The sequence below is a fragment of the Oryctolagus cuniculus genome, chromosome 6, assembly GCF_964237555.1.
Source record: "Oryctolagus cuniculus chromosome 6, mOryCun1.1, whole genome shotgun sequence".
Lineage (NCBI taxonomy): Eukaryota > Metazoa > Chordata > Mammalia > Lagomorpha > Leporidae > Oryctolagus > Oryctolagus cuniculus.
In genome coordinates this window covers 18,983,140-18,998,873 of record NC_091437.1, presented here as the reverse complement: position 1 = coordinate 18,998,873, position 15,734 = coordinate 18,983,140, and the positions used below count along the sequence as shown (strand labels likewise).

The window sequence follows — 15,734 nt, the reverse complement described above, 5'->3', positions numbered from 1 at the left end:
CAGAAAGACCAACGTCAATTGACTTTCAGATTTTTTGATAAATAGATATATAAATGCATCAAAATATAAATATATTACAAGTCTAAGTCTAAATAGAATATACTGAAAGGCTTCTTTGTGATGTCTTCCCTTCTGTAAATATTCCTATTTCTTGTCCTTGTGCTCATAAAAGTATTTTCCCACCAATCCTTGATGCTTTCTCAAATACAGCATGTATTTTCTAAATTTTTCCCTTTAACAGTTTCTCAACTTCTTGCTATTAGCACAACTCAAATAAAGTGAAGAACACATGGCAGATGCCAAAGAGACTTACAAGAAGTGAAGCCCACTTTTACTGTAGGCTCTGTTATATGACAGAATGACTGAGAACCAACTGTGCTGGAGATTCTGCTCCATTTACTGGTCAGCTCTGAAAGCATGGCAAGGACTGGCTGAAGCAGATTGACATGATCTTACGTGTCATGCTAACTTCACAATTTTAGCCTGAAACACAAGAGAGAATTTCCCATGGTAATGTTTCATGACTTGATTCTGCCCCATTTCTAGGTTCACAAATGCAGTGGTAACAGCTATCTCTCATATAGGTATAGAAGATATGAAAAGATGGAATTCACAACATAAATGTTATAGGTAATGGCTTATATATAAAAAGAATAAAATGCCTTCAAATAGAATCATTCTCACACAATCACATAGGAACCAATGTGCTAGTTCACTTATGAAGGCAGTGGAAATTCCTGTTTCATTGTTAAAACACCTTATTTTTAAGAATTGTGTAACTTCATGCAGCCATGACATCCCTGGAGTCCACTAGAACATGCTCTTTCTCTGGTAAAAGAAAACACCACCAACCATGAACACACCTACCTGCCCCTATCATGCTCACGGCATCAAAGTGGGCATGGGGCAAATGGAAAGCCTCACCTTCGATGCATTCTCTCAGAGAGACCTGACTGGAGAGGGACATTGGAAATGCCAGAAGGAAAAAAACAAATTCAACATAATTATTCCATTTTTATCAACCACCAAACAAGCATTAGCAGACAGTCCTCAAACCAGTTTGTGGGAGGCAGAATTACTGTTTATTTTAGATGTATACAGCTGCATGACTCACCAGGGGAAAAATAAATGTGTTGATTCACCAATATGTTATAACAATTGCAGACACTGCTCTGCCCAACTGCTCTTGGGATCTGCATGCTTAGTAGAGAACAAATTTATATCTGCCCAGGTACGTATGTAGGGTTATGCTGTAATTCAGGCACACAGAGTGAAATCAAGGTACTTTTTAGGGGAAAATTCTAATGCACTTAAAAATAAAAAAAAAAACACTAATAATGATAAGCACGTGTCAATACTCACTTTTATCTGAAGTTAAAGTACTGATTGAGGATATTTTCTGACTATCTTAATAATTATGAATGATTTCATATGGTGCAGAATCTTGGGTAAATTTGATTTTTCTTGAGAAAGTAGAGTTATAAATTTGGGTCTTCAGATAATGGTTGCTTTTACCTCACATTCTAAATTCTGCCAGAACCACGATCATCAAGTGACAGTTCCAGAAAGACTAATACCACATTACTTTAAAATGATGGTGAAAAAGTAGGATTAACATGAGTTTATTTTTAAACTTAAATTTTAAATCAGTGCAGTTTTTTCATAATAAAATTTCCATGAGGTTTCTGAAGATTTCTAGCATACATGAATCTCAAAAATTTTGGCACTAAAATAGACTTAGCTTTTAATTCCATGTTTCATGAAATTTTTGAAGTTCCCTCCTGTATATCAGCTGCTATGTAGAGCAATTAAATCACCTCATTTAATTCTTCCCTAAGCACTTTGAAAGGAATGCCATTACTTTCCCTGTGCTTTTTTTTTTTTCTTGATAAGGAGACTTGTTTCAGAGAAGTCTCTTAATTTTTCCAAGGTCACATAGCCAATATGACACAAAGAAGGTGGGTACTGGATCCTCGGTAGTTTGGTATTGAGGTTGTGAATTAACCACTGAACCACCAGTGCACCAACTATCAGAAACACTCACCTGGACAGCTGAGGGTCTACAAATATGATGGCATCTGCCTTCCAAGTCATAGAAGACTGCCTATCACTGGGAAGACAAATCAATTTCTCTTTACAAAGTGTTTGCTTTCAACTAGTGCATATAGGGCCAGCATTGTGTTGCAGAGGGTTAAGCCACTACGTGGGATGCTGGCATCCCATAACTGGCATACCACGTCGGGGAGCCAGTTTCAACTTCCAGCTGCTCCTTCCTATCCTTTCTCAGACTAATGTGCCTGGAAAGCAGGGAATGATGGCCTAAGTACTTGGATCTCATCCTCTCACATGGGAGAGGTGAATAGAGTTCCTGGCTCCTGACTTGCACCTGCTCTAGCCCTGGAATATGACAAGTCCTTATTTTATAGACTGTTCCACAATTCCACCTAGTCTGATGCTTTCTCATGTTTACATTAAGACTATGCGTTCTCTGGAGCAGTAACACAACAGTGGTGCATCCTTTTTGGTGCATGGTATTGGAGTTCATTATGATGACATGGATTCATGGTGACATTAACTGTGAGACTGTGTCTACCAAGACTATTGCAAAGTTACTATTTTTCCATTCGTAATAATTAAGTACTTTGGAGGAGAAACTTTGAGACTGCAAAAACATCCGTGTTTTGCTTACGCCTTTGCCCACTAATTTTAGCAGCTATTGGTGCATCTTGCCTTACAGCTATTATTCCTGTGGTATTCTAACAGTTATTTTTTTTTTATTTGGAGTTTTCTACTTCTAATGCAGTCCTTCCTTTTAAACTTACAATCAAATTTCTCCTGTAACAAAGAGAATTTCTTTCACGTCCTTATTTATAACCATAAAAGCTCATGCAAACTTATTTTTTAGAACAGAATTTTGTTTTTCAAGCCCTTCGGTATGTACATCCCTTGTCCCTTTATTTTTATCACCCTTGGCATTATTATTTTTAGCACTTTCTGGTACTACAGGATGCTCTAGACTCAACTAGTAATTTCTTTGCCCTACCCCTAGAATCAAACAGTTCTCCAAGGAACCCTAGTGCTTTTATTGCAGAATGGTATTTAGAAACTATGATATAAATACTAAATGTGCTTATTGCTATGGGGAAAATCACTGCTTCCAGACTTCTCTGTAAAAAGAACTTGGGAATATGAAGTTGTTTCAGAAAGTTTGTGGAAAAATTCAAGTGTAAGGTAGGTTTAATTTGGTGCAACCAATTTTGAAAACCAAGCATGCTTTTCATGATGTACATGAACTTTCTGAAGAACCCCTTATATAGGTATGTACATTAACGCATGCATACAAAGCATCTCTATTTCTGTATTTATTTGTGTACACACACACACACACACACACATACACAAAGACACAGTTTTTATGCATACACACTGATATTTCTGTCCCACAGGGCTCATTCTAGTCCTCCCTGTTGTGAGAATCTTAGTTCTCATGATCTATTAAAATAATTAACTATTTGTTCAACCCTAGGATAAAAATAAATTAGTTTCAGAAGTCCTTGCTGAGGGGGAAGTGGTCTGGCATAGCATTTAAGATGCTGGCTGAGATGCCACATCCCATACTGCAGTGTGCCTACGTTTGAATCCCGCTCCACTTCCTGCTATGGTATACTCTGGAAGTCTGGGCATTAGTGGCTCATGTAGTTGGGTTTCTGCCTCCCGCATGGATAGACCCAGGAATAGTTTCCAGATCTTGCCTCTGGCCTGGCCTACTTCCTGCAGTTACAGGCATCTGGGGAGTAAACCAGTGGGTGGAAGATTTCTCTCTAATAAATAAAATAAATAAAAAACTTAAAAAGAATTCCTTATTAAGGCCTATGAGAAACAAATCCATCAATTTCATTAGTGTTCATGTACAGTTCTTTTATTTTTAGCTTACAGTATCTAGTCAAAGTACTATTTTTCAAAGTTACTTAGGTCAGCTCCTTTCTTCCTGTCTCTTCAATGTGGTTATGTGGTTCATGTGTGACACACTTAGATTCATTTGTCAAAGTCCATCTTTCCCACTACCTCATAATTGATGGTTTTTTAGAATTACAGAGTAAAATTGACATTTCGGGGGGCACAGTTCCATGAATCCTGACAACTGCATAGAACTGTGTATCCACCTCCACAGTTTCACACTTTTTGTCAACCACAACATTTCTCTGTGCTACACCCATACAGAGAATCTTTCTATATTCAACTCCTCTGTGCTACTCCTATACAGAAAAGCCTTCTATATTCAATTCAGACCTATGCAAGCTTTTGCTTCAATTATCCTGTATATGGTTTTGGATGAACTAGAATTAAAGAGAACATTTTAACCATGTTATAATGCATCTGAAAGTCAGTATAGTGAAAAAAAAAAAAACTGGTAAAGCTGTGAACTACCATTGTTTTCAGTTACATTAGTGTTGAGATTCATTTTTAAAACTAATTAGGTCTAAACAGCTAAAAATTACATTTTCTTTTTTTTGTCTTTTCTTTCTTTTCACTTTTCTTTCAGAGAGTGCCCATGCATTTTTATACATATTATTTTAATATGATTATGGGGATAATAAAGGTAGATAATGGTAAATAGGGATGGAAGGCAGGTGATTGGCAGGATATTAAGAGAAGGAGATAAAAGAGATGTGAACATTTTACTTAGTAGGAACAAGTTAAAAATTATTTCTGAAGATTATCATAGTATACAGAATTTTGCTAGGCAGAAATAGAAATTTCATAATGTGAACAAGCTAGAATTTACCACCAGTGATTACAAGAAATACACAAGGCTGAAAATAAACCCACTACTTGAGAAGATGCTATATTCCTGAAGTGTAATCAAGCAAAGAAGGCAATGGCCAAAGACTCTACAGTTGCCCTGGGCCAGCTGATTCTATGCATCTACTCCATGTCTCAGGTTCCTTTCTATGTAAAATAGGTCACATAACAGATAACATCAAGGTGGTTATAATAATCAAGTTCAAGCATTTGAAGCACCTAATACCAGTAGGTACTAGGTATGCAGTAATAATAATAATGACTGGTAACAATATTATTTGTGTGTATTTTCTTTGGTGATAGGAGAATCTAATTATATGGGAGTAGCAGTGTTAATATTTATAACCAAAACATATAAAAAACAGAATTCCAAAGAAACTAGTGTTGTGAGATAAATAAACCAAATAGTGCTTGGGTTTCAAAAACAACGAGATAATACGCACTACTAGGTCTCAGTGTCTCTTTGTGACTGATTCTTTGTTTGGCTGCTGAAGCTCCTGGAAGACTGATCCGTCATTTTCATCTGAGGCTTTCCAACAGAAGTTATAAGAAAACCCTAAATTCAACCGAGTATGAACAGATTACAGAGAAGGTCAACATTAAAGTGAAAGATGGTTAGGAAATGTCCTGGATACATTAACAATACCAACCAGGAACCAGACCACTCCATTTTACAGTGGAATGTGTGATTCTCTGAGTTCATATCCTACAGCAAACAGCATTCTAGGTGCTTTCTACAGAGGTGCAAACTTAAACACCACAGCTGAAGTCCAAGATCAAGACTATGATGAATTCACGTGGGCGCTGGCCACTTTTTGCAAGTCTGACTTACTGGGAGTACAGGCCTGCCAACACATTATAGATTTTGGCACTTCAGCTCACATTCATCCCCTAAACCTCTCTCTGCAGTGTGATAAAACATGGCAAGATGGGGGAGGGAGAAATGCCTTCTCTCGTACCAAATGTACGGATTCAGGAGTGGGCTCAGCATGTTGAGGGTTTCAGAGACTGTAGCCTCTCTCAGGTGTCTGACCTCCCCAAGGTGTCTGCTGCAGGGCATCAGTGGAGCCCAGAGCAGCCCCCAGGAGTCTGGGGTGGGGGGCAGAGAGGAAGAAACTCAAAGACCGCAAACAGTCACAAAGTGGGTTTGTTCCTGTGAAAAAGTGAGACGGATTCCCTCTTCCGGTACCCCTCAGTACACCTGCTGGTGATCCAAGATGAACAGGAGTCGGCAAAGAAGGGATCTTCACCGCTAAGGGAATTCACTGAACACTGGTCTGGTTCATCTGATGAAGCATGGATCCTCAGAAATATTCATGGAAATTAACTCAGCAAGGAGGTTAGTAATACTGGAAACTTAGAAAATTTCCTGGTGCCCCTTCTTTTTAAGAAAAAAAATTATTGAAATACATTATACATACCAAGAAATGCACAGAAGCATAAAAATAAATGAGTTTTCTGAGCACATTTATAATCAACATCCAAACTAAAATCATGTACCCTGAGTTCTCACTATTCCCCGCCTCTTCATTTCTTTCTTTTCTTCCTCCCTCCCTCCCTCCTTCCTTCCTTTCTTTCCTTTCCTCCCTCCCTCTCTCTTTCTTTCTCTCTCTCTCTTCCCCCTTCTCTCCCTCCCCTCCCTTCCCCACCTTCCTTGCTTCCTTCCTTCCTTCCAATGTGGGAGAGAATACATTGTCATTTACACGCTATGATTCAGTGAAGCAATATTTATAACTATGTACCAAATAATATGACATCAAAACAATTTTATATTCTACATATTAACTGCTACAAATAGGAGATAATTACTACAAAAATTATTTCACTTAGAATAATAATCTCAAGTTACATATGTTTTGTCACAAATAACAGGATTTTATTCTCTTTTATGGCTGGGTAACATATCATATTTTCTTTACCCAGTCATCAGTTGATGGACTTCTTGGTTGATTCCATATCCTACCTCTTGTGAGTTGAGCTGCTATTAACATAGGAGTGCTGGTAACACTTACTATGTTGATTTCATGTCCTTTGGATACATCCCCAAGAGTGGGATAGCTGGGTCATATGGTAGATTTATTTTTAGTTTTCTGAGGCACCTCTGTACTGTTCTCTATAATGGTTGTACCAATTTGCATTCCCAGCAGCAGTGGTGGGACCCACCAGCAGTCCCAGCTACTCAGAAGGCTGAGCCTGGAGGATGGCTTGAGCCCAGGAGTCCTAGACTATCCTGTGCTATGCTGATCGGATGTCTGCTCTAAGTTCATCATCAATACAATGACCTCCCAGGAGTGGGGGACCACCAGCGGGGCTAAGGAGGGGTGAATGGGCCCAGAAATAAAACATATCAAACTTTCATGCTGATCACTGGTGTCCTTTCTTAAAGTACAATTTTCCCCAACCAAGCACAGACTACTGTTGGAACAAACATTTGTGTCACGTCTCCTGTCCCAGGTACTTCTGTATCTTACAATGCTCCTGTGAACTTTATGAAGTGAATGACCTTAATTCTACAGATGAAGAAGCTGCGAAGGAAAGAAGCACCTTTTCTGAGCAGTTCAATTGCTTGTGCTCCATTACATTCTCAGTCCAAAAGATCCTTGCCCTCACGCTGCCTTCCTACCCTGAGCATTCCCAGCTGTTCCGCAGGTAAGACAATGGATGTTGACCATTTTCCTCCACTTTCTTTGCTGCTGTTGTTTTTAGTGTATTTCACTAGGAATTCTCTTTACCAAGCAGTAATTCAAATGCATGTACTTACACTCAGGATCACAAAGGCACAATTCCAAAGCTGAATAACACTCCTGTTTCTTGACAAAAATACATACAACCTCACTTTTCCAAAGTGAGGACACTTGTGATAACTACAAATTAAAAGAACTGAATCATGGTCTTGATAAGAAGAAAGCAAAAACCCACATAATTAAAACAGCAAAAGGAAAGACACTTTTTTAAGTTGAGTCAGAAAGAGCAGACCTGATGCTTTTGGCACTGGTTCAGACTCACTTGTGGTAACAGGACTTCTATAAACTTTACAAACAGAACATATCAAATTAAAAAAAAAAAAAACTGAAAGGGAAGAAACCATGCATATGTCAGACAGACAGTTTCTGATAGGCCACAGTAACAGCATGCTTTCATTAGCAAATTCATTTACTTGTTTCACAGGCAAAAGCAAAATGAGTTTGCCCTTTATCCTAATTTACGAAAAATGCTCTACAGCACTCCCATGTTGGGAGGTATTAATCTGAGAAGAGGAGGCACTTTTCATCAAGTAGTTGCTTCTTCTCTCCTACTGGTGCCATCACATGGGATGAACAGAACACTCTCACAAAGAAACAAGTGAGGTCACCTGTGTATATCCTAAATAAATAAAATATGCATGTTAACCTCCTTGGCATTGACTAACCACTGGGAGAGAAATGCATGAGTATACCATGTGACATCCAAGCAGCATTTGCTACCTGCTCACAGTGGACAACACTGACATGTTCAGGAGCCCATTTGGCTGCACAGCAAGGGGAGAGCAACAGCAGTGACAGGAGAGGGGCCCAAAATCAGAGGGGCACCCTTGGAGTTTGAAGCCAGCCTTGTTTTCCAGAAAGTGATTCCATCCAAGTGGACCCTGTGGATAGAGAAGCCACGCAGGGTAGCACTGGCACCAGGCTGTCGGGGAATCTGTTGTAGATCAATGGAGAATGCTTCAGCACACCAGGGAATTGGAAGACCCCAGTAAAGCACTCTCCTAGGTGTCACAAAAACACCTCACACGAAATCAAACCTGGATTGGATGGCCAACCCTCTCCCATAGCACCCGAGACCTGTTCTGCCTTTACGTCTCTTCATGTCTCCTCTCCCAGCTCTCCAAATCAGAGGCAGCCAGGTGAGTGGAACAGGAGAGCAGAGTAAAGAAGCCAAGGCAGATTTGAGCAGGGAAGATGGGAGCATTGGATTCTGTGACTCAAGTTTCCATCTTAGCACCTGGAGTGAAGACAAAGACCGTGAGATTTAAGCCAGGAGCATGGAGATGGTGAGAAGGAACAGAGCTGTGTATCCCCTGCTATGCCCAGCAAGCTCAAGAAATCAGCTGCAATTGCATTTTCACACTGAAATGTAAATACTGGATGAACAAGCTTCGTCAGTCCTTGGTTGTCATCTGGACACATGCTGACAGTAATACAGTTCCATTTCTCTTGTCATTGGGACATCATGGATGCCAATTTACAGAGCTCTGCATTTGCCTTGCCTACCTACCTATCTGTATCCACACAGAGAGAAATGAATATAACACACAGAGAAATAAATAAGAGGAACAAAGTCTTACATATATATTAAAGAAAACAGGCACAGTCAGATCCAGCAATGTATGTTCCTCTAAGTTCAGCAAATATTTCTCAACCAATACTTGTGTCTCCACTGTCACAAATAGATCAGATGCTAAAAATATAAGTCCAGGGTATTCAAATGAATAAATTTTGTACCAGTGGCAAATTGAAATTATCGATAAGTAAAATTTTAATACCTACTTGAGGGCAGCATTTCTTATTTTGGGCACTCAATGCTTAACGAACCTACTAAAAATGAGTTTTCTGAGCTGAATAAAATAACTCCATATCACCCAAGACAGAAAATAGTCTGATTTAAAATCATCATAATTATAGATGTTTTTTCTGACACTGAGCTGATTCATTTTAATCTGTTTATGATATTTTCAAGGATGCTTTTCATATCCCATATCCATAGCACCATGTGACTAACAACATGTACTACATTTTTCAAACTTTTTATTTATTTATTTTTTTAATTTGAAAGTGGAGGGATATTTTCCATCCGCTTGTTTACTTGCCAGAGGCTAGCAACAACTGGGGGTGAGACAGATCCAAGCCAAAAGCCTGGAACTCAGTCTGGTCTCCCGTGCTGGTGGCAGGGCTGCAACTATTTGAGACATCATTCCTGCTTCCCATGCTGTGCATTAGTAGGAGCAGGAATTGCGAGCAGAACCGGGACTGTAACCCCGGGCACTTTCAGATATGTGATTAGGACAAGTGCTTGCACTTTATTTTAAATTGACAATCAATAATTGTACATATTTATGGCCTCCAATGTGATGGTTTAAATGCATATGTGCAATGTAAAATGAATCAAAGTTGGCCAGTGCTGGGGCGCAGTGGGTTAACGCCCTGGCCTGCAGTGCCAGCATCCCACATGGGCGCCAGTGTGAGTCCCGGCTGCTCCACTTCAATCCAGCTCTCTGTTGTGGCCTGAGAAAGCAGTAGAAGATGGCCCAAGTCCTTGGGCCCCTGCACCCACATGGGAAACCCAGAAGCAGCTCCTGACTCCTGGCTTCAGATCAGTGCAGCTCCGGCCATTGTGGCCAATTGGGGAGTGAACCAACACATGGAAGACCTCTCTCTCTGCTTCTCCTCTCTCTGTGTAACTCTGACTTTCAAATTAATAAATAAATCTTTAAAAAATGATTCAAAATAATTAGCAGACCCATCACCTCAAATATTATTTCCACATGATAAGAGTATTTAAAGTCTTCTCTTATTGTTACTTCGAAATATACATTAACTCTAGTCATAAGCGAAAAGTTCGATATCAAAATTACCTACTTGTCAAAGACAGTATATTTTTAGCAATTTCAGATATCTGAAACATAAAACACAAAAGTACGTGGAGAAAGCCCCTTTTTATGGTTTCATAAAGCTAACATAAATTACTTAAAGGAGACAGTAAAACATCCCTCAGACTCCAGAAACTTCTAGTGGTGGGTAAATTACATTAATTGCTTTGACATGATTAGTTATTTGGTTAGACTGCAAGGGAGAGAAATTTAAGGGGTAGGCACTAGAGCTACATGATTGATAAAAATGCACATTTCATATTTAGAAGGAGGAAAGTATTGGCATAAAATCTCTAACTTAAAAAAGAAAACAGAAAAACTAGCATAAATCTATTTATAAAAAGGTCAGAAAACGTATATTCCTCAAAGGCTTCAGAAATATTTCAATATAGAAAAAAACCCAAAAGCCATAAAACAGAACTTATTTATGATAATGACCCTTGAGTCACCATGGAAATGCTTGCTGGTATTTAGAATAGTATATTTCAAGAATTCATTGAAACACAAATGCACTTTAGAAAAATGCATTGGAGAAAACTCATTGAAATGAAAAAAAAATCACATAAGTAAATCTTTTATTACAACATACATTCATTTATATTTATCATCTAATTAGTTAATAACTTCAGATGTATTATACATTGCCACAGCGATGATTCCAATTGGTTTTAATATTTTTCTTGTCATATTTATGACTAAGTAATGAAACCTGTTTATAAAATGGGATTTTTAGCCATAGGGCAGGAGAAATGAGTTTTGAGAAGAGAAAAAGATGGGAAGCATTTTCCTATGCATACATTTTCATAAAATTCTAAGAAAACAGAGTCACATTTAAGAAATAACAGAAGAGAATCTGGTCAAAGAAGAAACTTTACCAGTTCAGAGCTTGTTCTGTTTTCACATAGGAATCCAGGTAGGAATAAAAGGAACTGAGAAAAGAACTGTTTTACTGATGATCAAATATACAGCCTTCAACTGTAAAATAAAATTACTGAAAAGAGACCAAATAGTTCTTTTGAATCATGGCAGTCGCTTGTTATATCAAGGACCAAGGAGAAAAATGTTCAGGTCTTGGGGAAGGTTATGTTCCTATGCTGCCTTCAATGAGAACTGACAGCACTGAAAATTATTGAAGCTACTTATAACTGTCACTTCTATTTCTATTGCTAACATATTTCCTTTTAAAAGGGTACCACAGTGTCTTTGAAGAGCTCCTGTCACATAAAGCATTTTCGAGTAATTAAATATACTCCACTTCTGCATTTGGGAAACCAGTTAGTTATTGAAGACACTTTTACAAGCACAGTCAAGCACACGTCAACATGCCTATTAGACTGCTGGTTCCAGTCCCAGCTACCCTGCTTCCAATCCAGCTCCCTGATAACAGCCTGGGAAAGCAGCAGAGATGACCCAAGTACTTGGGCCCCTTGCCACCCATGTTGGAGACCTAGTTGGGAGTTTCTGGCCCCTGGATTCACCTGTCTCATGGCTGGCATTTGCCAACATTTGAGGTATGAACCAACATAGGGAGATTCTCTCTCTCTCTCTCCCTCCCTCTCCCTCTCCCTCTCTTTCTCTCTCTCTGCCATTCTTTCAAATAAAAAGAAAAGTTTTAAAAGTTACTAGACAAGGAATTTGCCAGAAACTTTAATCCCAGGATTAGCACTAATGAGATTTATTCAGATAAGCTCTCAGAACAGAACAGGAGAGCATTCAGTGCTGAAGAGAAAAACATTAAGGCAGGAAGAGAAATGTTTTATTGGATTATACACATCATTTGAAACAATTATATTGTGATTTGGATGTCTTACCTTTGAACAAAATATCCTAGTAGCTGCTTCTCAAGTTTGTCATATCCAGAATCCTTTGTATTAATTTTTGCACAGAAAACTCATGCTTAAAAATGTTATTAGTCATACTGCAACTGTCAATAATTTTACTCATTTAAATCTAAGCTCTTTTTTTGGTAAGTAAAAATTCAGTAATATACTCAAAATATCTGTTTTGTTGGGCTTTTAAATTAAGGGCCATATGAAAATAATTCCATGAACCTCTAGCGGAAGTGATAAATGCTTACATTTGAGGTTATCCTGAACTCAGGAGGGAAGTATGATTTTTCTATTGCATTCTTTAATCATATGCACACCAGTCTGTGGGTATTAGCAGGAGAAAGATTATGGTGCATGCAGAATGTTTCTAGGACTTACTTTGACTAGACACATAAGTAGAGAAAAACTCAGTGAAGCACCAACATGGGAAAATTTTCCTGAGTTCCTCTGTTACATCTTTGTGACAAATACTTAAAAAGGGAGGAGGGGTCAGAGTTGTGGTGCAGTGGTTAAGCTGCCACTTATAACACCAGTATCCCATATGAGCGCATGTTTGAGTCCTGGCTGCGCTACTTCGGATTCAGCTCCCTACTGATGCATCTTTAGAGAGCAGCAGATGATGACCCAAGTACTTGGGGCCCTGAAACCCTTGGGAGTGATTCGGCTGGAGGTTTCAGGATCCTAGCTTTGGCCTGGCCAAGCCCCTGTTCTGAGGCAATTTGAGGAGTGAATCAAAGGATGGGAGGTCTTTTTGTGTGTCTCCCTCTCTTTGTCACTCTGCCTTTCAAATAAATAAATTTGTAAAAAATAAAATAATTGGAGGACAAGATATGCTGGGTGCCAGGTGATGTTCTCAGGTATTATAAAATATAGCTAATGTAATTGTCATACCACGCTCATGGCATGTAATTGTCAGTTCAGAAACAGGGGCCTGGGGAGTCCAAAAGACTGACCAAGATGGCACAGTTGGCCGGCGCTGCGGCTCAATAGGCTAATCCTCTGCCTGTGGTGCCAGCATACGGGGTTCTAGTCCCAGTGGGGGCGCCGGATTCAGTCCCAGTTGCTCCTCTTCCAGTCCAGCTCTCTGCTGTGGCCTGGGAGCAGTGGAGGATGGCCCAAGTCCTTGGGCTCTGCACCCGCATGGGAGACCATGAGAAGCACCTAGCTCCTGGCTTCGGATCAGCGCAGTGCGCCGGCCGCAGCGGCCACTGGGGGGTGAACCAACAGAAAAAGGAAGACCTTTCTCTCTCTCTCTCACTGTCCACTCTGCCTGTAAAAAAAAAAAAAAAGATGGCACAGTTAAGTGAAGCATGTGGGACCCAGAAAGCTCTTTCCTCCATGAGTGCTGATCATCATTTTTAGGTATTAATGTAATGAAAGACTGCAGATGGTATTTCAAAAGGAGAAGCCAATGTGTGCATTTCAGGACACCCTGACTTCTAGTCTTGACTGTTTTCCAAGGATCACATTAAATAATTACTTAAACTTTGTTTATAGTCCCAGGTTTTACTTAATATTCAAAGAAGAGGGCCAACACATTATAAACAAAATAATAAGCTTATAACAAAATATTCTGTTTGCAGAAAGAGACTGTGAGAAGTAAGAGACTCCACTGGGTTTCATCTGACAACTCATAATATCAGCCCTCAGCTATAAAACAGCCCAGCAGACAGCATGGAGACAGTACCTCCTATGCAGAGGTGCTGCGCTGATGACAGGCAGAGTAAGTATCGTGGAAATTAGGGACCTGTGGAAAAGCTCTGGTCACAGGGAGGAAGGAGTACATGGTGCAATTAAAGTGTGTATCACAAGTTTGACCTAGATGGGGAAAGAAAAGGCTGCCTTGGTGATGTGCTTTCTATTATATAACTATATTATTTATTATATAACTATATATGGAGATAAAAACAAAGGATTTTTTTTTAATCTCAAAGATTTAAAAATGGATATTTACTTAATTCAAACTCTTTGTTTTATAGACAAATAAACAGAATCAAATCAACTCATCCCAGCCCTGGAGCCAGTTAACAGACTAAATTCTATATGGCTTGTAAAAACAGCTGAGACAAAGAGAAAGAGAGAGAGAGAAAAGAAAGCTTTAAGTATATGTTTAGACTTATATGCATGTACATGTTCAGAGATGCTCAGATGTGTTTCAGAAAGGTAGGAAACATTTTCCTAGTAATAAACTTGCCAGAAAATAAACAATAATTGCATGACTTCAGGAGGCTGCTTGGATCATTATGGGTAGGCCAGAGAGAGAAACGACGGCCTGTTACTTCTCATACTAATATTGTGCTCACAAACCTCTTAGCTTCTGACATGCATTTTAAAAGAATATGCACGGGGCGAAGGGTTGGGGGCGTGTGACACTGTGGCATAGCAGGTTACAGCCACTGTCTGCAATGCCTTCATTCCACATGACCGCCAGTTTGCATTCTGGCTGCTCCACTTTCCATCCAGCTCCTTTCTAATGAGCAGCTGATGGCCCAAGCACTTGGGTCCCTACACCCACGTGAGACACCCAGATGGATGCTCCTGGCTTCAGTCTGGCCCAGCCCTGGCCATTGGGGCAATTTGGGGAAAGAACCACGGGATAGAAGACTTCTCTCTCTGCTTTTGCCTCTCCCTCTCTGTAACTCCACATTTCAAATAAATACATAAATAAATAAATCTTAAAAAAAAAAACAGAATATGAACACTGTTCATTTAAAAGTTGTACCCCAGTACTCTACACAAATATTTAGTTTCTTTATAACATCAATATGCGACAAAATAATCACTACTCTATTTTTATAGAATAAAAACAGAAACATTGGCCATTTGCTTATAGCTAAGCAGCAAGTGTTATATTCAGCATTTGAATTCAAGTCTGTGAAATTTATATCTGTTCTTAACTATGATCTTATGCCACTTCCCTCCAAAATGATTTTCAGTAACAACTAGAAAAGGATTCCATCCTGCCATCTGAGAACAACCACCAAAATCCCCAATAAAACAAGCAAAGATAGTTGCTTAAAAACCAAACACAACAACATTATTTTTCTATGCAAATGAAATTTATCTGAATGTTAAATTTCAAAAATACCATAGCAATGGGTAGGCATTTGCCACATCAATTCAGATGTAAATTGGGACAGTCAGATCCCATGTTTGCATTAAGGTCTTGGCTCCAATTCCGATTCCAGCTTCCTGCTAATGTGCACCTTGGGAAGCAGCGGATATCCCTGTCCCCATCACCCACAAGGTAGATCTGGATAGAGCTCTGGGCTCCCAGCTTTGGCCACACCCAGCTCTGGCTACTGCAGGCATTTGGGGGAGTAAACCAGGAGATAGAAGATCTCTGCCTGTCTCTGTCTATCTCCCCCTACCTCCCTCCTACCCTACGTCCATTTCAAATAAAATGAAAATAAAAACTCCACAGCAAGGAAAATATTTTCTTTCTAACACTTGGCTTCAAGACTTTGGAAAAAGAA

At 39.3% G+C, this 15,734-nt stretch overlaps 1 protein-coding gene across 1 annotated transcript in view; it reads right to left on the bottom strand.

Annotated features, from left to right (window-relative positions):
* CHSY3 (chondroitin sulfate synthase 3) overlaps nucleotides 1-15,734 on the bottom strand; it is a 273,848-nt gene that overhangs the window by 93,787 nt on the left and 164,327 nt on the right. The gene's annotated exons all lie outside the window — the stretch shown is intronic.